Raw genomic sequence first — 26,944 nt, forward strand, 5'->3', positions numbered from 1 at the left:
TTGCCCCCCAGTAAGCACTGATCTTCAGAATTTGAAAGTTTCAACAGAGCAAGGCTGCAAACGCTGCCTGAGGAGAAGTCATCATCATTAAGGAGCCGGATACCCCTTCTTCGATGGGCTTGCGAAAAGGATTTGCTGCTACATTGAAGAACCTTTTGGAATCTGCTGAATAGACAGGTTAAGCCCTGATGCACCTTGGGCAGATCGATTTGCAGGTAGGCCCCCGTTCAATTCTCTGAGCAATATTGCTCCAAGAATGTTGTAAGTCCCAGGTTTTAGATTCTGGTTATCTGGACACTTTTAGGACCACTTCCAAGGACCCAGGACTGATGGACACCACTTTGAGGGTCAGACCTCACTCAAACTGTGTCCAGGTGGTGTGGCTTTAAGATGGTTGGAGCCTTTTATGTCCCTGTGGCACTGATTAGAAGGCAAGGCTACTTCCCTTGGAGTCACTCTGTTAGTCCTGGGTTCAGGAAGAGAAACTGGACTCAAGCAACAGGACAGGCCTCTGAGGTTTCAAGGCAGGCTTCAAGCAGCATAGCAGTCATTTCAGGTGCAGCAAAGCAGTATTTGGAAGTACACAGCAGGTCACAGTAGTAGGCAGTACTCTGGAAGTACTTTCACAGGTCCAGAAAGTGAATTGAAGAATGAAGGTCCTATTTTTATACCTGGTGCCTTCTTTGAAGTAGGAGCAGTTTCCAGAAATTTTCAATTGAAGTTCTTGGAGTGTCTTGCATCCCCTGCTCCAGCCTGACTGTAGGATTAATGAGGTAGAGATCTGTGTGAAGACAGGGCATAGCATATTTATTTGCAATTGGGGCTGTACCCAGCTCATCCAGGCACACCTAACCCCTCTATTGTGTGGCTGTCTAAGAGAAATATAAAAGGTCCATCTGGAAACTAAACCCAGTTATGTGACCCAGGAACAGGGTGCAGGCACCAAATAGGTAGGGCAAGAAAAAGCCAACTTTCTAAAAGTGGCATTTTCAAAATTGGACCTTAAAATCTGACTTTACTATTAAAGAGGATTTTTAATTACAATTTCTTAGACACCAAACATGAACTTCCTATCTGCTCCTAATGAAATGTTAGCACATCTGTAATAAGGCAACCCAATTTTATCTATCAAATGGGAGAGGTAGGCCTCATAGTAGTGAAAAACAAATGTAGGATATTTTCACTACCAGGACATGTGATACTTAAAAGTACATGTCCATCTGTGTTTTTTACAATGCGCCCTGCCCTATAGACTGCCTCAGGCCTACCTTAGGGGTGAAATATATGTAATGAAAAGGTAGTTTAAGGCTTGTTATGTAAACACAAGAGAGAGTACCCCACTATCCACAGGGAAAAGGGTACAGTGACTATGTAGTCAAAGAGAAATCCCTGGGTGTACACTGAAATAGGTGCGTTATGTTACTGCATAGGTTCTAACCAATCATACAGACATTCCTTATAGGGGCATTAAGGGGAAAATTTATGTAAAAATATAACATTAGATAAGGAGTTCCACACTAAAAGTGAACGTTCACAATCTCTTTAATATTTTGTAAAAATAAAACCTCTTATCACAGAAAGATACATTAAAAATCCAAAGAACATCTCTTTGAATAAGTGCGATAAAATTTCCAAAGACAATTAATAACAATTCATTATACATAAAAAACATAATATCACAATCATCAGAATTATAAAACAAAGGAAAAAAAGTTAATCAATACAATTAAACAAAAAAACAATTGGATCCTTTTCACAACCCCCCTATTATTGTGGCCTTGATATTTTCCGCCACTACTCATATAGATCCACTGGTCTTTTCTTTAATGCTGGTGGTACAGTAGACAGTATATATAATTTATGAGTATTTGCTAGCTCCTTGACCTTGTTGGGATTCTAGCAACAAATGCGTCGACGCGTTTCGCTGTTATGGTACTTGATGTTGTAACACCTTCATCAGAACATGCCGTCTCTTTGGGGTCACCGGCTGCTACACTTATATTAAAGACTTTCTGTGTGGATACATAGAGAAAAAACAATATCACTGTTCTGGGGGTGTGTTATCACGTTTTAATATACAACACCTTATTTCTTATCCCCAAACACGTTAGCTCTGCTTTAACAAAATTTTCGTGTTTTCTTGTAGATTATTTAGACCTTTTCCTTTTTTCCATTTAGATTGGCCTATTCATGATTTCACCAAGGCATTTTTTATAAGTTGCATAGATGGTCAAAAACAACATATTTTCATTCTAGTATAGCAGATGTCATTATAAGCTAGGTTCACAGTTAAGCTATTCTCATTACCCGTTAGGAACTTGGGTCACTGATGCCATATGAGACCATACCCTCCGATTCTTTTTAGTGTGGAAACAGTTAAGGGTTTACACTCATTCTCACATTCACAACAACATTCATCCTTCTGTCATCTATCGTTGCTGCCAATTTTGGTACCCCCCTTACCCTTTAAATCTTTGAAGATTCCCCTGGGAACACAGTCATCAGGAAGCCTTCTATAGACGATCTCTGTAGATTTTTTATTATGCCTCTAGGGTAACAGTTTAGTTTAATATCGTTAGTTTGTTCTAGAATCCTATATTTGTTCCCCTCCAAGCTTTTGCGGTTTCCTATATGTACCTTTGGGGTGATGGACCTTCTCAAAGTAGAAGGGTCTTTCTCCTGTTGTATAATCAGGAAGACTATGATTCCCTCTCTTTCTCCTGTTTTTTTTGGTTCAACAATTGGAAAATACCTGTATAAGCAAGGGGGTCATAATTAGCCATTGTCTCTTTATGGTTAGCGACCTGTCTTGCACATTTCAGTCCCCATCTATCTTACCTTCATGTAATTTAAAACGCTCTCCTGAACGGGCATATGTCAATTTTTCAATTTTTCTTGACTTTGGAACTGGATGTGTTCTGTAGGTAAGATAGGTTTATTTAGTTTTAAGTTGCTTTCCAAGGATCTCACCCATCTACATTTTAGTTCGTTTCTATCCTATTTCCTTTAGTTCTCTCGGGGAAGCATTTCTAACAAATATTGGCTTATATTTTATTCACATAGGGAATGCCCCTTCTCTTTAGAGTGACACTTTTAACTGAATTCAAATGCATTCTTAATTTCTGTTTTTCCTCCGTTTTTCTATAAAAAGGGGAAGAACTCGTTAGCTATTTATATCCCCACCTTTTTAACATGTCTGTGGCAGTAGCGTATAGCCAGGGAATAGTATTTTATGGCTCTCCCTGCCCTCATGGACAAGCTTCGTACTGCACCCGATCTGCAGAAGCTATAGTCTAAGCCCTCCCGCTTCTGTTCGCCTGTTTAGATCAGAGCCCTCCCATTTCTGCTTACCTGCTCGTGAGCTTGTCTGCGCCTCTGCCGCGTTCTTCTCCTTTTCTGGGAAGACGCTACCGGCATACTACTTTTATAATGCGCTGATCCCTGCTATTGTTTACAGCTGGGGATCGCGCATGCTCCGTTCAGTTTGTTTTGGCCCTCGATAGTCGGCGCCATCTTAGAGTGGTCTTTTCTTCGGATAGTGTTAATGGGGCGTTACGATGTTGACCCTCCTATAATATTAGATTCTACTTTATTTACTTTATTTTATTTCTATTAGGAAGTTTTGTACTTGTATAAAATCATTCATTATTTCTATCAAGACTAAACTTATCATGATTTTAGGACAATAGACGTAAGTGATATATGTTAGGTTATTTGGGGAACAAACTATTTTCCAACCTAATCGGTGTAATTCTCTATTAATCTATTTTACGCTACCGAAAACGGGCCATTAAATTTACCTACCGGTATGGAGTGAAATGACTTCCTGTGTTTAGGTATTTTATGCATTTGCATGTACATGCCCATAATCTACCTCACAGTCTCATATTTTTTCGCTATATTTGATTTTAGGCACACAATTCAGTTTCATCTCCTCAATAGCTCTACTATTTCTATTTATGAAGTAAAAGGACTCATTTGTGGATCATTTAGTATATGTTACTCTTTGTCTTCCGTGTATAACTGTGCCCTAAATTAGGGTTTCCTACTCCTCCCTTGAGTTTAGGATACGTTTAATTTTCTATTAATCTCTTTTACGCTACCCAAAACGGGCCATTGAATTTACCTACCGGTATGGAGTGAACTGACTTTCTAGGTTTAGGTATTTTATGCATTTGCATGTACATGCCCAGAATCTACCTCTCAGTCTCATATTTTATTATATATATTTATTTTTTCGCGCCCAATTCTATTTCATCTCCTCAATAGCTCTACTTTTTCTATTTATGAAATAAAGGACTCATTTGTAGATCATGTAGTATATATTACTCTATGTCTTCTGTGTGTAACTGTGCCCTAAATTAAGGTTTCCCACTCCTCCCTTGAGCTTAGGCCACGCTTAATGGTGTCAAATTTAATCATGAACCATTGCTCCTGTTGTTTTCTTCTTTTTGAGCTATCTCCCAATCTGGTTTGTTCCTTAATTCTTTCCAAGATTACCCATCTGATGTCTTTTATATTATGTCCTTGTTCCTTCCAATGGTTAACTAGTGGTGCATTTTCTTTGTTGTTTTTAATCGCTGATTTGTGCTCTCCTATTCTTAGCCTGAGTTCCCTACCTGTTTCCCCTACATATCCTTGGTTACACAGACATAAGATTAGGTATACCACATTTTTAGTTCTGCAGTTATTCAGTGTGGTAATTTTCTGTGTGGCTCGATTTAGTACTACTTCTTTAGTTACTAGACACAGTTCACAGATGCAGCAATTACCGCACTTGTGGTTCCCAACTGCCTTTGTTCCTGTCATAGTCCTTTGTCCTTCTATTATATCGTCTCTGTACATATGCACTAAGCTGCATCTAAGGTTTTTGTTCTTTCGATATGCATACAGGGGACGTTCTAGGATAATCTCTGCCCCTTCGTTTAATTTTTTTTCCAATTGTGATTTATTATATTCTTAACTTGGTTTGCCACTGCTGAATACTGGCTTACCATGACTATTTTCTCATTGGTTTGCTTCTTTTCTTTTTTGGTTAAAAGACAATCCCTGTCATAGAATCGTAGAAGACCCTTCTACTTTGAGAAGGTCCATCACCCCAAAGGTAAATATAGGAAACCGCAAAAGCTTGGAGGGGACCAAATATAGGATTCTAGAACAAACTAATGATATTAAATTAAACTGTTACCCTATAGGCATAATAAAAAATCTACAGAGATCGTCTATAGAAGGCTTCCTGATGACTGTGTTCCCAGGGGAATCTTCCAAGATGTAAATGGTAAGGGGACACCAAAATTGGCAGCAACGATAGATGACAGAAGGATGAATGTCGTTGTGAATGTGAGAATGAGTGTAAACCCTTAACTGTTTCCACACTAAAAAGAAGTGGAGGGTATGGTCTCATATGGCATCAGTGACCCAAGTTCCTAACGGGTAATGAGAATAGCTTAACTGTGAACCTAGCTTATAATGACATCTGCTATACTAGAATGAAAATATGTTGTTTTTTACCATCTATGCAACTTATAAAAAATGCCTTGGTGAAATCATGAATAGGCCAATCTAAATGGAAAAAAGGAAAAGGTCTAAATAATCTACCAGAAAACACGAAAGTTTTGTTAAAGCAGGGCTAACGAGTTTGGGGATAAGAAAGAAGGTGTTGTATATTAAAACGTGATAACACGCCCCCAGAACAGTGATATTGTTTTTTCTCTATGTATCCACACAGAAATTCTTTAATATAAGTGTAGAAGCCGCTGACCCCAAAGAGACGGCATGTTCTGATGAAGGTGTTACAACATCAAGTACCATAACAGCGAAACGCGTTGACGCATTTGTTGCTAGAATCCCAACAAGGTCAAGGAGGTAGCAGATACTCATAAATTATAGATACTGTCTACTGTACCACCAGCATTAAAGAAAAGACCAGTGGATCCATATGAGTAGTGGCGGAAAAAACTAAGGCCACAATAATAGGGGGTTTGTGAAAAGGATCCAATTGCTTTTTGTGTAATTGTATTGATTAACTTTTTCTCCTTTGTTTTATAATTCTGATGATTGTGATATTATGTTTTTTATGTATAATGAATTGTTATTAATTTCTTTTGAAATGTTATCGCACTTATTCAAAGAGATGTTCTTTGGATTTTTAATTTATCTTTCTGTGACAAGAGGTTTTATTTTTACAAAATATTAAAGAGATTGTGAACGTTCACTTTTAGTGTGGAACTCCTTATCTAATGTTTTATTTTTACATAAATTTTCCCCTTAATGCCCCTATAAGGAATGTCTGTATGATTGGTTAGAACCTATGCAGTAACATAACGCACCTATTTCAGTGTACACCCAGGGATTTCTCTTGACTACAAGAGTGTTATGTTGCCAATTCGAATTGGCATTTTTAAACTGCTTGCAGGCAGCAATGGAAGGCATGAAACTTGTTTTAAGGGACAACTTAAGTGGGTGGCACAATGAGTGCTGCAGGCCCACTAGTAGCATTTAATTTTCCAGCCCTGGTATGGTATACCAAAGCACTAGGAACTTACAAGCAATTTAAATATGCCAATCAGGTGTAAGACATTTTACCATGTTTTAGTGAGCGAGCACAAGCACCTTGGCACTGGTTAGCAGTGATAAAGTTCACAGAGTCCTAAGGCCAGCAAAAATAAATACAGAATAATAGCAGTAGTAAGGACAAAAAGTTCAGGTGTGACCCTACGGAGAGCACCAAGTCCAACAGAGAGCAAAAAATAACAAACAACGCTTTTCTACCTTTCGCATTGAGCACATTGCTGATACTTCACTCACTATTGTTTTTAAAGTTCTTCCGCGTGTAGGGCATCATTTCATTCTTCTGTGCCTAGTCATTGTTGTGGTTTTTATTCAGTAGAATATTTTCCAAATCTTTTAGCCACTCCCTTTGCCCCTCTGACATTTACTACAAAAGAGTTATATGTGCAGGAATCTCTACCATATTAGTTAAGCTCTCTGCACAGAAAAGATAAGAGAGGCAGAGGCCGAGTTGGTGGTCTGTACGAGTAGGTTTGTTTCTAGCATTTTGTAGTACTTAAGTAGTACTACTGTAATACTACTCTACGTGCCACAGAATGCATTTGTGAATCGTTCCCAATCCGTTGGTTGAAATACACTAATACAGTGTTACCCTTTATATTCTTGTCATATGAAAATGTGCAGATGCAAACTGCTTATCACTACCTAGTTTGTAAGCATTATTTTTATACCGATACAGTGCTTAGAATGAACACCTGTTTACAGCGCTGAAGGTTCTGACAATGACCAAGCATCCGGTTTGAAGACGCATCAAGGGAATTAGGAGTGCATTTCTGATTTTGCTTGATTGCAAGCTCTTCTGAAATTATATTTCTACATGGTAAAAGGGTGAAGTTAATCATTTCAAAGTGACATAGGATTGAATGGCTCTTGCTTTTTAATCATACCTGGAGTATTACTACCAATTTATTTTTTCTGAATCAGAAACGGCAGGGACTTAATTTCTATCACAATTCCATAAAATGAAGACGGCAGCTGCCCTGTGAAAATGTGTATATCAGCAATGTATTATCGTCAAGGTTAACGTTCTGAAGCCAAAGGCCATTTTTATAGCCAACGTAAGTTAATATGAATCTTTTTCGTGTATGATGTGCTGCTTTTACAGTTCCAAAGAAGCATGGTCTGCCTTTATTTTAGTAGATGCATATCAAATATTAATGTGCCCCCCCCCCCCAACACATTAAAAACACCATTAGAATTCACAGAAATATTATTTTTGTGTGGGGAATCATCACAAATTAACTCAAAACACGTTTTCTTTGATGTAACAGCCATACATAGAGACTAATGCTAGTTATACTTCACAAACAATGTCTCAAAACAAATAGCTAGTTTTAGTACTAATTACATATTTGATGATCAATTATCATGTGCCATACATTGGCGTGTTTCGATAGCACATAATCTTTCCCAGTCACAAGCTTTAGCACATTAGGACACTCCCAACAGTATATTCAGACTGAAGTTCAGTTGCGCCAAGCTGTTACTCTTTCAAATAATTGTAACTGGGGAGGCATTATGCCATCAATTCAGAGGCATGTTTAGCATGCAGAGGCAGACATGGCAGATTTCCTAGCACAAAGGAAAATTTTACAAATGGAATATGTTTAGTCTTTCAAAATCTATAGTCTCAAGATGTTGAGTGTACTTTTTTGCCTCATATATGTGGTAATGTAGAACTTGTAAAATATGGGTTTTGGTATGGGCCTACTGGGATATGAAAATCTGAGTTGGGTACAAGAAGATTTGACCTTGTGACCTTCAGGTCGTCAATGAATTTGTACAGTGGGATCTCAGGCCCAGTGTGGAATCTTATCAGATATTAAGCTAGTCAAGACTATCAGAAGGCGATCTGGATAAGGCAACTATAGATGTATCTAGCAGGATTAAGCATCCATTATTGATAAAACAGTTAACGTGGATTTAACCGGCCGATATGATATCCTTTTAAAGGGGCAGGTCACTGAATTATTGGCGTGCAGGAATACTGCAGGAGAGGTTTGTTAGTGTATGCTTTTGGTGCAGAAGAAATTCAGATGTAACCTGCAGCGCATGGAGACTAGTCCAGGTAAAATTGCTCAGTGGACTACGCTCCCGCATATATCTGCTTGTAAAGAAAATTGTAATAACTAGAAAGACTGAAACTATAGTTCGAACATTCATTCTTCTTAGTGGATGGTGGATAGACTGTGCCAACACTTTTCACAATAGCAAAGTTTTTCAATGTTCTGAATTTTTGCTTTTGGCGAACTTTGCAATATGTCTAGGTTTGCCTTCACTGCTGCATTGTTTTCTGCACGCTGCTAGTGACTTTACACCACATTGCCAGATTATTTTCTCTCTAATCACACACAATCAAGAGGGAACACGTGTGAAGACTTTCGCTTTTGTAGAGTTTTTCATTTCACAATTTACAAATGAATGTGTAATTTTTCTCTATGAATTCAGCATTTGCAGCAGAAACTGTCACACATAGCTCGCTAGCTAGTCACAGTGTTTACTGCAAGTGAGGTGTCACAAACCCATGTAAAAGGAAAAAAGAAAGAAAAGAAAACCCAACAACAAGGAACCTTCCTCCCGAAGACCCCCAAACTCCCCCTCCTCGTCCACACTCACCCCAGTACCTAAAGTGCACTATTGTACATATGTTATGTTATAGGTATTTCTAAAGCGCGACGATTACCCAAGGGTGTCCTGGCACTAGGTACTTTCCTCTGAGCATTAAAATGGAAGACAACATTATAGGTTAAAGAGCCTGGTCTCTAATCCCTTCCCAAAAGTAAGGAGGTAAGTGGCATTTGTCAGATGGAAGGAAAGGTCGTTCAGGCTTTTGCTGCGCACACAACAACGCTTCTTCCGCCCCTTGAGGCTTTTTTAATGGGTGCTACTATCACCAACTTGGCTCCAATGGAGCTAAAGGTTCTTTTGGGCAGGTATCACTGCATTTGTCGGTACATAAAGCTTTGAAACACACCCATTTCTTAATGGGCAACCATTGTCATTTTCTGATTTCTTTAGTAATGGGAGCAAATTTGGGAGTACCAGTAAGCAAACTCGCTGTCCCATTTTGCAACCGCTGAAGTTTATTCAGAAAACGTTCCTGTAAATTTAGGCAGAGGCTATTGCAGTAATCAAGCCTCAATAAGATAAATGCTGTGACAACTATCCGCTGACTATCAGCTGGCAAGAAAGGGAGTATTTTCTTAATCATTCTGAGAGCATAGGAGGTGGGTAATGCCACTGCATTGATCAGGCCCCCAAGGTTGAGTTTATCATCAACTATAACTCTTAAATTTGTTACTTTTCTAGTTGGTGTAGGAAGAGTGCCCATAGCTTCTGGCCACCAATTTGGGGTCCAGAAGTTGACATTGTTTCTAAATAAGATGACCTCTGTCTTTCCTAACTTCAGTTTTAGGACATTTTCTGACATCCACCTCCCGCCTGCTTCCATACAGTCATGGAACCGATTTTCAATTCCTGCTACTTGTGCCGGTCGCTGACCAACACAATTTGTGTGTCACCGGCATAGAAGGTTAGGCTAAAGCCAAAGGAGCCAATTAAAGAGGTTAGGGATGACATATATAAGTTAAAAAGAGTGGGGTAAAGCAAAACCCCCTGTGGCACTCTACAGGGCAAAGAAAAAGATTTAGAATGGAACTCACCCAGAGCCACAATTTGTGATCTGTCTGTCAGAAAGGATCTCAGTACCTTCCAGGCTTTACCTTGGATCCCACATGCCAACAAACGGTCCAGCAATAAGTCATGATGGACCGTTTCAAAGGCCGCAGACAGGTCCAACATAATTAAGGCAGCCTTACCTCCCCTATCCAGGGCCTCCCTTACCTCTTTTGTAGATTTTATAAGGACGGACTCTGTACTGTGCCCTAGTTAGCTGTTGTCCTTATGCAGTGCGATGGTCCAGCTTGGGGCCTCAGTGAGGCGCAAGAGCTCGAGATACTTTGGGCCGGTCATCTCTTTGAACTCCTGTGAGAGTAATGTCACATATGTTTCCCATACCTCTTATTATTCCGCCCCCTTCCCTGCAAAAGACATAGAAATCCTTTCCATACCTAATATGTGCCAAATCTTATGCAACAAGTTTGTGTGGGTAGGGGTATTCGTTGTTCCCCAATGAGCAAGCATGGCCTGGTCCGCCACACCTAGCGCCATACCTATCTGTCTGCCGCGGGCGGACTTTAAGGGGTAGGTCAGAAGATTTGGAAGGACAAGCAGTACATAGGTCGTAAATCGCAGGAGCCCTGTGTCTAGGTGCTTATCTCTATCATTGAGGACTCGGGTCCAGTAATGCTGGATATGTGGACACTCCCACAGGATGTGTGTCAAGGTTCCCTTGTCCCTGCATCCCCGCCAACACCTGTCACTGTGTGAGTGTTTGATTTTGTGTATTCTAACTGGCATGTAGTACCAGTGTGAGGTAATCTTAGTCAGTGTCTCTGTAGGGGCCGTGCTGTGAGCTGTGTGACAAGCCCAATAGGCTATGTTCTCCCATTCTTTTGTGCTTAAGGATCCTCCTAATTCCTCTTCACATCTTGCACGCCCTGCGTGGAATGTGTGAACCTGGGCCTGGAGAAGGAGTGCATAATTTTCTGAGATCATGCCTTTGTCAGATGATTTAGCAAGGAGCCACCTTTTGTACTGGGTCAAAAAGAGCTTCGCCTTAACGCGGTTAGAGGAGTGCATGATCCAATGCCTCAATTGTAGGTAATGGAAGCTTTCTGCTTCCAAAAGCCCAAAGATTTCCCGCATCTGGGAGAATGAAAGCAGGCCCTCCACATCGAAGAAGTGACCCATGGAGCGTCATCCTGACTCTCTCCAAGTTGCAGAATCAGAGGCCATCCATCCAGGCGTAAAATCCCGGTTCTCAAAGAGAGGGTACAGTTCAGACTCATGTCTGAGTGTCTCTCAGAGGGGTGGGGGGAATGGTGGGTGGGGAGGGTGGGAGGGGGGTTGGGGGTAAATAGTCGGAAAAAACACACACACAGAAGAAGCACCGGCAAAAGTCTGATATATTTTACAAAAACAATTGAATAAAGCTGTGAATGTAATGGTAAATAAGTGTGAAAGAAGAACCAATATATATGTTAGAAATGGTTGGAACCGGTAGAATCAAATTAGGATGGGGAGAATACAAATTTGCTCGTTAAATATGGCAGGATTAAACGATGTAGCCAAAAGGGGTAAGTTGTGGGAGTTGGCGAAAGTAAATGCATTTGATGTTATCTGTCTCCAAGAGACCCATCTTCCTTGGGGGAAAAGACACCTATTGAATGTGCAGGGGTATAATTTAACGACAGCTACAACACAAACATCAAATGTTCAGGAGTAGCCATCTTGGCTAAAATGTCGTTGGGGCCAGTCAAGCGTAAGGCAGCTGATAAATATGGGAGGTGGGCTATAGCTGAGCTAGGAGTGGGGGTTACCATATGTTCAATATATGGGTCAAACTATGATGATCCTCAAATTTTCGAAGACCTTGAGGTAGAATTGTTTTATGTGGTGACTTGAACATTGCTTTGGATCCCCTACCCGGCGCTCATAATCAGGGGAGCTATCAAGGGCAAAAGCCAAAGGTTTATAGAGCACTTACATCACTGATAAGGAGCCACGGGTTAGTGGATATGTGGCAGGCAAAAAATACATCTCAGGGTCGGGGCAGTACATTCTATTCGTTTCCCCATAAGAAATATGTAAGGATAGATTATATTTTTTGTACACTAGGACTCGTCAAGAAGGCTGATATAACAATTCTACTGAAGATCATATCAGACCATAATCCACTAGTCTTGGGGGTGTAAGTAACAGATGGAAGTCAGCGGAGGAGACAGTGGACTTTTGACAAAAAGCTACTTGTCAATAAGGATTATATTGAGAATATAAGAAAATGGGTAGTTGACTACTTTGACATTAATAGATGTAGCACCTCGAGAATAATAGTCTGGGATGCATTTAAGTCAGGGGTGAGGGGAGAGACTATTGCTTATGTGGCCAGAAAGCGAGCAATGTGCAGGGAGAAAAATAAGGAGTTAATGAGAAGGCTGAAGGCAGCAGAAGACGAGCATGTATGTACAATAAGGCAGGGCGAGGCAGCAATGCAGGGCCAGGAGCAGATCTTGGTCCTCAAAGCAGAGATTAATGGGTGGCTTGCAGAAAGAGCAGCAGAGGAATTTCAGTCTCGTCGTAATATTCTATACGAGAGTGGAGAGTCAGTGTGAAGGATGTTAGCTCTCCGCACAAGACAAAAGCAAGTGTGGAATCAAATTGCTGCTATTAAAGTGGGCGCTGCAGAATATACTGATTCAGACGACATACTCAAAGCCTTTCAAGAGTATTACCAAGTATTATATGCTGAAGATGGCAGGATGGGGCAATACTACGTTAGAGGATATCAGGCAGGTGGTATCAAAAGAGGAATTGGGGGAGGTGTTAAGTGAAGATCACAAAAATGAACTGGAAGCAGAGATCTCGCAAGGGGAAATCGAAAATGCATTACAGAGCCTCGCTGCTGGAAAAGATAAATCACCATGGGGTGACCCAGTATCCCTCAGAACCTGGGCAATACAATATATTATTAACAGTGGTTCTGTCGGGTTCAAAAACTAATTTCTTCAAGGCATATCTAATAACCTTCTTTTGGTTATTCAGTCACAGAGCGAGCTCGGCTAGCTATTCAAGCCCTCTTTTTCGTATAATACTAATCCACACTAAGAAACAAACATCAATTTATCAAATCATTGACAAATACTTCACTCATTTTTCATTTTAATTTGAAATTCAATTCACAGTTCATGAGAAAATTCATTACAACGGCGCATTATTAGAAAAGGTGAACAAACAAGTGACACAATCAGTGCAGTGATAACATTTAAAGTGTACTATATACAGTGAATCAAGAAAGAAAGGAAAGGACAGAGATAAAATGGTTTAAATGGCCAGTATATATCTCTATCATGGATTTTACAGAGTATATTTTGATTGGAATTATTTTACAAATGGAAATCCTGTACTGGTCTAAACAAAAAGGGTCTTCTTCAGGTCTTCTTCTTCAGGACGAAGGGAATAATATCCACACTAAATCTGTACATATTTTAACTTGTTAGGCGCAATCCCTTCCCTTTGTCCTGAAGAAGACCCGCCCTAGACCCACAATCAAGGCGTCCAGAGGGTCGAAACGTCGACGCTTTTTGTTTGGACCAGTACAGGATTTCCATTTGTAAACTTGGATGTTTAATCTGCATTAGATCTGATTAGATCTAAACCAGACCGATGTGAAGTGCTAGGTAAGATAAGACCTGTGATAAGACCTGTGAAGTGCTAGGGTGCGGCTGTCTGTGTGTGTGCCCAGGAAGCTTTCTCAGCCCGGGCACACACAGGCAGGGTGAGGTGACAGAGGGAAGTAGAGGGAGGGAGACAGAGGGAGGGAGGGAAAGGGAGGGAGAGCGAGGGAGAGCGAGGGAGGGAGGGAAAGGGAGGGATAGGGAGGGAGAGCGAGGGACAGCGAGGGAGGGAGGGAAAGGGAGGCAGACAGAGGGAGAGCGAGGGAGGGAGGTAGAAGGAGGGAGACAGGGAAGGAGGGGGAGGAAGAGCGAGGGAGGGAGAGGGAGAGCAAGGGAGAGTGAGGAAGGGAAAGAGAGGCAGATAGAGGGAGAGCAAGGGAGGGAGGGAGGGAGGGAAAGGAGGTAGGGAAAGGGAGGCAGACAGAGGTAGGGAGAAGGAGGGAGGGAAAGAGAGGGATGGAGGGAGTGGGAGAGAGAGCAAGGGATGGAGTGAAAGGGAGACAGAGAAAGGGAGAGGGAGGAAGACAGACAGAGACAGACAGATGGAGACAGACAGAGGGAGGGAGACAGACAGAGGGAGGGAGACAGACGGAGGGAGGGAGACAGAGGGAGGGAGGGGGACAGAGGGAGACAGAGGGGGACAGAGGGTGACAGAGGGAGACAGAGGGAGGGAGAGAGTGACAGAGGGAGGGAGACAGACATAGGGAGGGAGAGGGTGACAGAGGGAGGGAGAGGGTGACAGAGGGAGACAGAGGGAGGGAGACAGACAGATGGAGACAGAGAGAGGGAGACAGACAGAGGGAGAAGGGAGGCAGAGGGAGTAGGGAAATAGAGGAGGAGGGAAGCAGAGGGAGAAGGGTGACAGAGTGAGGAGGGCGACAGAGTGAGGAGGGCGACAGAGTGCGGAGGGAGACAGAGTGAGGAGGGAGACAGAGTGAAGGTGACGGAGTGAAGAGAGAGACAGAGTGAGGGAGACAGAGTGAGGGAGAGGGAAGGAGAGAGAGGGAGACAAAGAGGGAAAGGGAAGGAGAGAGAGGGAGACATAGAGAGAGAGGGAGACAGAGAGAGAGGGAGACAGAGAGAGAGAGAGAGGGAGACAGAGAGAGAGAGTGAGTGAGTGAGACAGAGGAAGTCAGGGAGAGGGAGTGAGAGGGAGTGAGACAGTCTGAGTGAGACAGAGGGAGACATAGGGAGAGAGGGAGGGAGAGCAGGAGGGAGAGAGTGGGAGGGAGGGAGGGAGAGAGGGAGAGAGGGAGAGAGGGAGAGAGGGAGAGAGAGAGAGATAGAGAGAGAAAGAGAAAGAGAGAGAGAGAGAGATGTGTGTATGCCAGGTCTGGTGGCTCAGTGAACGAAGGACTCTGCTGCAGGGACCTGTATTCAACCTCATGGTCACAGTTTTTTTTGTTGCTCTAGCCCTTCCCCCTCCCCCACTGACCCCGCCCCCACCGGTGCGGCCCTCGGACACAAACCACACTGTAAATTTGGCCCCCGAGAGAAAGTTTGTGAGGACCCATGTGTTAAATTGTACACACTGCCTTGAGCATCTACGGAGGCAGAAGGCCTCATGCCTTTCTGTAACTTCAGATGTACCTTTCCTGTGAAGACCAATAACCTCAGGTCACTGCCTTTCTGATAAATAAGTCCCAAGCCCCTGTCCTCCATGTGCACGTCTTAACGTACATTTAGATCTTTAAGAGATAAACTGGATGCATCTGTCATCTAGAAGAAGAAGAAGGAGTAGGAGTTTGAGGTGAGGTATAACTTCAACTTCTCACCTGATATTTTGCTAGCTTTGGAAAATAAGAGAGCGACATGGGTCAAACTGTGACCTTTTGATAAACCTTTGTCCCTTTTTGTCACTTCGGCTTTCCCAATTTTCCAAGCTGTGACACAAACTGTTCTCAATAAAATGTCCATCTTTTGTTATGTTCTGCAGTCAAGCACCTGTTAATGTTTTGATTCTGTGGTCACCAGTTCCCCATTCTACTGACCAACTCGTTGATCATCCTCGTACAGTGTCTTTCACAAAGAGGTGCTGCCAGCTAGCTGATTGATGTATTGATTGATTTATTATTAGATAAGGTTATACTGTCTCATTGCATTTTGATATTGAAGATCTCTTTTTCTTTAAATTACCGTGATTTAATATTTGCTAAAATATGTGTGTTCATTCTTGATTAATGATGTGTCAGTCCTTCCTCAATTCCTGCTTCTCAGAGTGTATCTTGTTATTTCAGATAACACATTTAATGTTGGTTCCTGTTCGGTAAAAACCACACTCTAAAGGTGTCTCAGTAGAGGTTGTGTGCCTGTATCAGTGCTTGCATTAGTTGTGCTCTGGGTGTGTATTGTATTGTATTGTATTTATTATTTGTATCGCGCAACTGTCACCCTACGGGTATCCTGGCGCCCAAACAGGAAGTAGTCAGATGGAACAACAATACACTGGCTGTCATGACATGTAAAACAGCCGCCAGTTCTATTAAATGGAGTCAAGGGGATTAAACTTTGGCAGACTCTTTTTAAATCCAAGCAGGGTGTCAATTTGCCTGATGTTCTGGGGAAGCTCGTTCCACATCCTAGATGCGGAAGTGCAGAAGGCTCTGCCTCCCATCCTCGATCTCCTGATCCTAGTGGTTGCTGCCAAACCCAGGCTAGAGGAACACAGGGACCTGGTAGGCTTATACCAGTTGAGCCTTTCCTGTAAAGGAATAGGTCCTGTGTTGTGCAGGGCTCTATACACAATACATAGGGACTTAAAAGCGACTCTACTCCCGATTGGCAGCCAGTGTAGATCTCTGAGCGCCAGCGTAGTGGAAGAGCTGTGAGGTCTTTTAAGTGCCAGCTTGGCCGCTATGGACTGGACTCTCTGGAGCCCCTGTAAGATGTATAAGGGGGCCCCTAAATATAGGGAGTTACAGTAGTCCAGTCTGGCCAGGATCACACTCCTAACCACTAGCGGTCTAGACTCATCAGGCAGAAGGGGCAAAATCTGTATGAGCGCTTTGAGCAATCCAAAGCAGACACTGATGGTTGTATTGGTCTGAGAGGTCATTTGGAAATCCGCATCAAACATTACCCCTAAATTGCGCACGGTCTTGACTGGGATGCAAGGATCAGCTCCCGGCGCAAGTCTGATCTCGTAGGAAAGGTTGCTGACTCAGTTTGGCTGACGAGCAATAGACTACCTCTGCTTACCCTCGTTAAATTGGAGGGAGTTTACTTTCAGCCATCTGGAGACCCTGCTCATGCAGTTCTGAAAGGTCTCCATTGTCACCGCCTGTCGTCCTTCTAAGGAGAACACCAGTTGGGTGTCGTCAGCGTAATTTATCAAATCTATTCCATAAGATTTGATCATGGGGATCAAAGTCTGCAGATAGATATTAAAAAGAATAGGGCTGATCGAGGAGCCCTGAGGTACTCCATGACTGACAGGGGACTTGGAAGATGAAAAGGGTGCTAGAGTCACCATCTGTTGTCTGCCTGTTAGGTAGGATTGTATCCACCTCAGGGCCTTGCCCTTCACGTCCAGTTTTTCCAGCCTACTTAGCAGAACTGCATGGCTAACCGTATCGAATACGGCCGACATGTCCAACAGCACCAAGACTGAGGAATTGCCAATGTCGGCTCGCATTCGAAGGTTGTCCAACATGGTTGCAAATGCAGTTTCTGTTCCGTGGCCTGGGCGGAAGCCAAATTGGTCCTTGTCCAGTAGACAATTGTCTTCCAAATATCCTGACAGGGATCTGCTGACCAGCCTTTCCACGATTTTTATCGGGTAGGGCAGGAGGGATATGGGCCTGAAGTGTGCCAGAATAGTAGGGTCCAGCGAAGGCTTTTTTAACAGGGGAGTAACTACTGCCTGTTTCCATGCTTCCGGCACTGTGCCTTCCTCAAGGGATTGGCGACAAATCTGATGCATCCAAGGGAACAGCTGTGGCCCATATTCCTTCCAGATCCTATGCGGAAGGGGGTCTAAAGGCGATCCTGATGACACATTATGGGCCAGGGTAAAAAAGAGCTCCTCTGTAAGAGGGATGAAATTTCCCAATGATGACAATATTGGTTTAGGTTCCTCTTCTTCTATCTGCACCTATTTGCAGCTCGTTTCCTCCTTCAGTCCCCCTACAATTTTAGCAATCTTTTCCTCAAAGTGGAATGCAATCTCATCACATAGTTCTTGGGTAGCAACCACCTTATTGCTTATACAAGTGGGGTGTGAGAGATCCCTTATGATGTTAAAAAGGGTTTTAGTACTGTTAGGGGACTGGAGAATAGTGGTGGCATAGAAGAGTGCCTTAGCTTTGGCAATAGCTCCTTTATATTTTGCCTGTTCCATTTTCAGCAGTTTTTTATCCGGTTCCGAATAGCATCTACGCCATTTCTTTTCTGCTTGTCGGCGTGCATTGCGTAGGGATTTCAGCTCCTCATTAAACCAGGGAGCAGATGGTTTCCTCTTATTTTGTATATTTCTCAGAGGAGCAAATGTATCCAGGGTATTTATGATGTGATTACAGTATTTTTGATAGTTCAGGTCTACCAATTCCTCTGGATCATAGGATATGTTCCTTATAAAGATAGGCTTTGTTTTATCCTGTGGTAATTTAGACCGATTCCGTCCCTTCCTATAAGTCACCGGGCACTCACTTCCGTTCCCTTCAGTGAGTATGGAGATCTGTAAATGGATTAGGGAGTGGTCGGTCCAGCACTGAGGTAGGATATCAGTCACCATAGTCTCAGTCTGGTTGGCAAAGATCATATCTAGGATATGTCCCTCATAGTGGGTTGGTTTTTGTACCAGCTGATCAAGACCCCAGTTACCACAAATGTCCTTCAAATCCCTCAGATGACTCCCCAGGGACCCATTGTCCCATAGATTAAAGTCTCCCAGAATCTACTGATTGGATTTTTGTCAGTTTGGTGTCAAATACATTATTAGCATTCATTCTTTTTTTCAAAATTGGTTTGGGATATTTCTTGTGTTGTGTTTAGACTTTATTATTGTTTGTGTGCTACATAAATACTTTAAACTTTGCCTCTAAATTAAGCCTGACTGCTTTTTGTGCCAAGCTGCCTTAGGTTAATTAAGTGACTTTTTGTGGTTCATCCTCAAGGGAGTGTGGCTGTTGCTCGACGAGGGCTCACCCCAGTTTACCGACAACCCTATTTCTAGCAGTATTCATATCACATATGGAACATGTAAAAATTATGTAATTGGGCACACTCCTAATTAAAGAAAGATGTGTGTGTGTATGTGTGTGTATGTGCGTGTATTCACCTGTTCATTACTTTTTAATCTGCCCTTTTAACCCTCAATAACTTTCTGAAGCTTAGGAACTTAGTAAAAGTCTTCAAAAAACATTTCACAAAGTCAGAGTTGGTGAAGTTTGCTAACTTCACTCTCCCTTACTCCTTTGCCTTTCTTTCTATCTTCCTTTTTTGAAACAGTAGTTATAAATTTGACAGAGTGATGGATGTGATGTGAGTTGCTGTTTGGAGTATCCATTTGTTAAATCTTTGGTTGGATTTTATATATTTTCATGGGTTTCTCGTCAGGTGGCGCAAATATTGCTTGATTTTTGTGTCAGAGTTTTACTTGTGGCACTTACTCAAAGGCCACAGATATTGAGGTTTCCATGTGTGTTTGGAAGGCTATAAACATGCAATGGTATTCAGCATGGTAGCCTAAATTAATTTGGTAGGATCCACTACAATAATCAAAGGTGTAGCATCTGCTGTACTACACCAATCAGGTCAAATTTGAAAGTCCAGGATTCCAGTACCTATATCTTGCTTGACGTTGATGTTACATGACTAATTGGAACTTTCTTGGAGAATAGGAGGGGTGAATGACTATTCTATATAGGTTTCGACTCAAGAGAGAATTTAAATCAATTTTGTTGGTGGGGGGGCATATGCAACCAGATTATATGTGATGCACACATATTAACAGGGTTGGGCTTGGTTAGGTGACCAGCTTTTTGTATTTTCAAGGGTCATCTTTGTATTCCGCTCATTTGGCCATGGCGTTATTGCTCTTAATTGTGATATTTAATTGTTCATCACCTTTATCTTATCTTTACAGTTTAGAATCATGCTTCAGATTTCTAGACATGAGTGGAGCATGATCCAACCTGGTTGGGTAGGCTTTGTTCTTTTTCATTCACTGAATCATTTTTTGTGTTTGAAAGTGTTTGAAAGTAGTTGTTATTACTTGTTGTCGTTAACATCTTCATTTGCAAATATATCACATACATATATTTTGATAAGTTGTTCAGCATGAGCTGATTATTTTTCTTTTTTTGAGGTGTTATTTTTTCCCATGTGTAAGGGCATCGGAAGATCAGAGGCTCTCACATCAATTAAACAATAGTTATACTATAGTCATATGACTCTTAAAGAAGAATTACCTGGGCTGACTCCTGCTTCTAAATAGAGCATAAGCTAAAACACCAGGCACACCATATGTACGAATTGAAAATCTTAGCTGTGGCCAAAATTCTCTGTTGCTTTTGTCTGAAGAAGATTCTCTAATGGTGAGCACAATACCAATCTGTTTGCATACGTGATTCCTAATGTTGAATTTTGAAATAGCTATCTCTTTAATTTATTGGGGTCCTCGCCATCATTTCTGCAATGTTGGTTGGTTTTAACCACTCATAATCAATAACTATGCAATTAGAATGGAATTTCAAGTATGTGCTACATGACCTTGATTACTAAATACATCAAAAAGTAAGAGCTGTGGCTTCCATCTCTCTCCATGATACTTTACCTACATACACTCAAATTGGAAAAGGAGTTCGAAATCTGCTTGCAAGTCTTAACTTTTCAAATATGGTCCCATCTTAGCTTTATCTGATTTATTTCTTGACTTTACTGTTGTTTCAGATGCTGCGTACATAAGAAAAGCACCTCTCCTGAAAGATGCATGTCCATTTGTACATTCAAAGACGGGATGACTATTAGCCCAACTACTTATATTATTCCTCCACTCGAAGTAACATGGCAGTGACTGAACTTATCTGAAAGTAATTATTATTAGAAAATAGTGCTTAATATCGATTTGATTTAATTAGCATAGCTAGGCTGCATTAAAGAGAGAGCTTGTCACATTGCAGTAAATTTCATGTTAATTTGCTGTGCACAAGCTGCACTTGTTCATGTGTCTTAATTTTTTCTATAAAATCATTGAAATTCAGCTGCAAACCATGGTCTCTGTCCCTGTGTGCAAATGTAACGTATATCTAGCTTCCTTGGGAAGGAATGTACATTTGTTGAAGCATTACAAGGTTAAGAGCTAAGCGTCTGTCACTATGTTGATATTGTAAATGTGCAAAGTGCATTAATAAAACAAACACTTTATTGTGTGCAACGAATCAGTATTTAACAGCCAATGAAAATATTGTGCAAGTACGGTGTGATTTGGACTTGCTAATGTGATTGGTCCTATGCAAATAACATTTTAGTGCTGCCTTTTAGGTCAAATCAAGTTTTGAATTTGAGAGTTGTCTTAGTCCAAAATATTATAAAAGATGTGCTACTTGGGTAAGAGGCATTTTATCCTCTTCCATTTCTTCTTCTTAGGCTTGCCGACTTTTGTGCTTTTTGCTTAGAAAGGACTGAGTGCTCGTGGCTCTTTTTGTGTTTAATTTACTGTAAAGTTGTTTATTTACCAAATGTCCTATAGCTACTTAATTTTTTGAAGGCACATGGCATTTTGCAATATTATGATTTGGTTTTGTACTAATGCCCTTGACTCTCATGAATCATTCTGTAATATGAGCATTATTGAATTAAATCTACAAATACTGAGAACTTGAAACGCCTTTGTGTGGACGTTAAGAATCTTGACTGAGCTTTAAAGTTCAGGGGGCAGATTTACAAGCCCCTTGCGCCTCTTTTACGCTGCAGTTCCTACGCAAGAACGCCTCCTAAAAGTGCCTGAGTAAAATCTACAAGATTTCACTCAGTCACTTTTAGGCCAATGCTGCGTCAAAACCCTGTGCCTGCTTGAAGCAGGTGTAAGGATTGACCCAGCATTGTAAGAATAGGCCCCCCAGAGCATTGCAGGAGGTGCTTCATGCTTGCGACGCAACTCCAGCAATGCGCCACTTTAAGGGCACGGATGAGTGATGCATCTGTGCCGTTTTTGCCCCATTGTAAATGCCGCGCATCATGGGTGACGGCACTGCGGCGCACAATTACTGGCGCATCCCAGCTAATTTGCAGGGATGCGCCAGTAATTGTAAATCTTCCCCCAGGTTTCTCTCTTTCCTGCCCATTGCCTACTTTAATTCATTGGGAATGGATTAGGGGTGGAAAATGACGGCAATAGTACTACTAAGGAGGCTAATTAGTGGATCCTCATGTTGGAGAATCTCATAGCGGTGGTTTGTGGACAGTTCATACTGTTATGCAGTGACGCTCTGGTTCAAACATTGGAAGTCTGACAAAGGTGATCAGGCAGTGCAGTGAAGAAGGTTGGACGGATGAATATTAATAGGGTGATAAATCTAGCGTGGTGTGGTTTGCAATGGGTGTTTGTGTGTTTTGGTGATGGTATCCGGAGTGTGGTTTGGGTAGTATGTTATGTGCTGTATGTGGCATCATGTAATTTGTTTATGAAGGTGCATTATTAAATATTGTTGGAGGTTTGTTTTATTTGACACTGTATTTCTTTTTAAAGATATTGGACTTTCTTGGACAACTCTGCGGAAGTTAAAATGGGTGGGCCCGTTTTAAATATAAGTTGAACTTTATGAATTCCTCATTAGTGTGGATGTGTGCAAGCACTTGTTCAGAGTGAAATAGAGGTTGTTTATTTTTTGCACAAGGAGAAACTATACAGATTCCAGGTTAGGTCATCACTGGGTGAAGACTAGCTCAGCGTGTATGTGGCTGTTTGGTGCCTTGAAGTGTTATTTCCCACGTGTGGTGCGTTTGAAATCCAACCAATTTCCATGTACAGAGGCATCGTTTTTCTATGTGAACTAATGTGTTTGAAGCTGCAGGTTTTGTGATTACATTTCTGTTTGAGTTTTGGTGTAGTGGGAAGTTTGTTTGAAATGACATTGGGTGCGAATCTGGGTAAATCTACAAAGAACTCACTGACAAAACTCAAACATTCCTAATAGTTGGAAGCTCGGCTCATGAGATGCTTGTTAATTCTGGCATGCATACTTACTTATGGCTTAAAGAGTGGCTTTAAGCTACTGCAAATGACAAAAAGTTGCACTTTCTTGAGAATAGTATTTTTGAATTGAAGGAACTCTGTTCATTGAGATGTTGATTATTTGACAGAAAACTGCAACCAAAACTTGCACAGTTTGAAGCATTGAATGAATGGGATACAGTAGCGAATATGAAGTCACAACAGAAAATGTTGAGAGATCTGGATGGAAAGCTGTGCATAACTTAATGGATACTAGGATGCATTTGTGAAAAAAGGTGTGAAGCGTTGGAAGCATGGGAGCCTTTCCTGTGATTACTAACAATCCTAAAGAGGACAAACCAAAATATATTAAAATAAAAATAAGAAAAAGAGTGATTCCGAAGAAGAGGATGAATTGATGGATGAATTTTTAACTGTGACTGTACAACCACTTTATAATGGGGCTGGTGAATTAGAGTTGCGTCAAGAGATTTGGACTATAGTCGTCAAATTGTTGCTGAAGAATGGGCCTGTAGTTGCTTATGATTGTGCTTTAAGAAGTACATTGAATTTGCAACAAATTATTGATCCAAAAGCTGAACAAAATATAGTTCTGAAATTAACATTTGATGGATTTGAGCATTTAAAGTTGAAAGCAGGAACACGTGCCTGTCGTGCACACAATAACTCGGACAAGTGGCAAGTGAGATGAGTGTAGGGGAAACAACCATTACAATGCAGTAATTACAACGCACTATCTTTATATCGCATGCCATTACAACGCAGACATTACAATGCATGTCACTACAACTCATGCCATTACAATGCATACCATTACAGCCCAAGCCATTACGTCGCATTATAAGGTAAGTGATGGAGTTTTTTTTAGTTTTAGGATGCGTATGGGTTTGGGGGTACATGGGAATATTTAATATATGTGTATATATTAGGGGTGGGCAAAATTTGCATAGTCGCTTTACGCAAAGCTCATCGAAATGGTAAAAATCTTCGCAAGCACGCAGAGTTCCGCGAACACTCAGAATTGCTAGTTCTTCCCGTTCACAATGCTTTTTTCCTGTCTGCAAATGCTGTTTGCGTGCTCGGGGGGAAATACTTCACGAAGATGCATTTTGAAAGCGCGAACAAGCAAAAAATTCAGCTAAGCCGCGGATCGCGGAATTTTGGGCAATTTCGCGTTCTCCGCGGAATGCAAAATTACCCAAATTCTGCAAATTCCTTGAGCTGAACAGAATTTACCACCCAGGCCTAGTCCCGACCCATGCATTCATTTACACTCTCAGGCACTACATAAGAACTCATCCAATGACCCAGGCATTACCTTTGGACCCATGCTTCCACTTAAGTACTTCTCATTCACTCATCCAATCACCCAGGCACTATTCCTGCACTCATGCAATCACCCAGACACTACTCATGCACTCAACCATTCATTCATGCACTACCTGTGCACTCAGCCCAAGGGTGCAACGCACTCGAAATGCGTTTGACAAGTGGCTATGAATACATTTTTGAAACCGCACTATGCTTCGTTTTCCTTCTAAAAATACAATAGGAGGTTGAAGAGGATAATTAAAAGTGACCCGCTTCCATGGGGTCCAAAGTCGACGAAGCAACTCTCGTTCAGGAGGAGGCAAATAATTCACTGAAGGTGATGGGGAAAAAAATATATATATTACCTACTGGCGGTCGCCAGTAGGTATATATAGTTAGGATTTTTTCTCTATGGAACTTTTGAAAATTCTATGTCTAATAACTTTGGCGTTTGTGGACGGAATCGGCTGAAATTTTCAGGAAAATGGCACATTTTGTTTCTGAGCAGCCCCTGAAAATTTCGGGGGGTTCCGTCAAGAGGGGGCGGAGAAAAAAGGGGGGTCCCAAAATGCATTTTTCCCATTCATTTTTCCATAGGGCGTTTGGCCTCTCTTTTAGCTCGAACGGCTGAATGGATTTGCACGAAACTTGGCAAAATTGTAGGGACTGTTAGCCCGATGTGCCTTTGCTGGGTCTCAATATATGTGCTCCAGTGGATTTTGAGAAATTAACGTTTAAAAAAACAGATATATCTGTGACAGCGTCCCGGATAGCGCACCGGTTTGCGTACTTTTCGCGTAACGGAGCTTTGCGAAGCGGAGCTGATTAGCTCTCCGGTGTCTGTCAACATTCTAAACAGTCCGGAGCGGCCGCCATCTTGTCTCTCGGTAGGATCGAGAGACAAGAGGAGGCCAAAACGAAGGGGGAAATGAAGGAAAGGGGGCAAGGTAGACCCCTTCTGACCCCCTAGGATTGATGATGGGGATATTAAAGTGCCCCGCAGGGCCAAAAAAAAAAAAACAAAATTGCGATTTTTTGTCGTAGAGGCGCAAATCGGTACGTGAACTGGGGAGCTAACCAGGCAGCTAACCGGCAGCGTAACGGGAGTCTGAGGAGAAGCTGATTGGCTGTCAACATTGTAAACAGTCCGGAGCGGCCGCCATCTTGTCTCTCGGTAGGATCGAGAGACAAGAGGTGGAGAAAAACGAAGGGGGAAATGAAGGAAAGGGGGTAAGGTAGACCCCTCCTGACGCCCTAGGATTGATGAGGGGGATATTAAAGTGCCCCGCAGGGCAAAAGGAAAATAGAAAAAAAAAATTGCGATTTTTCGCGGTAGAGGCGCTTCCCGGTACGCCAACCGGGCAGCTAAATGGTAGCGTAACGGGAGTCCGACATCTTGTGTTTTTGGAGCGTCCGGTTTGCGTACCGGGTAGCGTTCCGGTAAGCGTAACAAGAGGAAAACCAAGAGAAACAGTAAAATAAAATTTAAAGGAATAGATTTCCACCAAACTTGGCAAAATTGTAGGGACTGTTTGTTGGATGTGCCTTTGCAAGGCCTTAAGATATGTGCACGTGTGGATTTTGTCTAATTAAGGTTAAAAAAAATATATATCTGTAAGCGTGCTCTGGCGCACTTACGTTACGGGTTTTGTTTGCGCTGCAGAGACGATACGTCACGTTTATGTGACACGTCATAAGGCATCTCACGTGGCTACGTGATACGTCACGTAATAAAGAATATATTTTACAGCTATAGATATTAGCTTTTAAAAAACCAATGAAATTCACTGAAAAAACCATAGGTTATAGACCATATATAGTTAGGAATTTGCATTTACAAAACCTTGAAAATTCACAGAAAAAACCATTGGTTATAGACCATATATAGTTAGGGATTAGCATTTTCAAAACCTTAATTTACTCGCACAAAACCATAGAAATTTGCGTATATAGTTAGTTGCAATAACTATATATCGCACACCCGCAATCCACTGCTGATGATGTCACATATTACATCATTCATGACATGGTCAGTGACATCACTGATGACATCACTGATGACATCTCAAATGACATCACTGATGACATCACTGATGACATCTCAAATGACATCACTGATGAAATCACTGATAACATCTCATTTGACATTACTGATCACATCACTGATGATATCATTCATGTGATAATACGATGAACCTCTTCAGACTCTAATATAACCTTAGATACAATCAGTGTAAACAGACACTCACAGACTGTCACTCATCCATGGAGTTACTCACACACCTAGTCAGTCATGCAAAGAATCAATCACACCTCCATTTCCTCAACTATACAGTTATACACACCCTACTTATTCAAACATATACTAACACATATTTACTCTCTTATACAATCCCTGATACAAGCTCACAATGATCCATACAGCCACTCACACATTCACTGGCTCTTATCCACAGTTATTTGTATATGTCAACTCTCACATGTACTGTGTTTTACATATGTACTTACTTTGACATGTAGCGCTGAGATATCCATTCACTCACCAATACACTCATGCACACAGTCAACCGCCCATACAGCTGTTTCCACATGC

Source organism: Lissotriton vulgaris, chromosome 10 (genome assembly GCF_964263255.1).
Source record: "Lissotriton vulgaris chromosome 10, aLisVul1.2, whole genome shotgun sequence".
NCBI lineage: Eukaryota > Metazoa > Chordata > Amphibia > Caudata > Salamandridae > Lissotriton > Lissotriton vulgaris.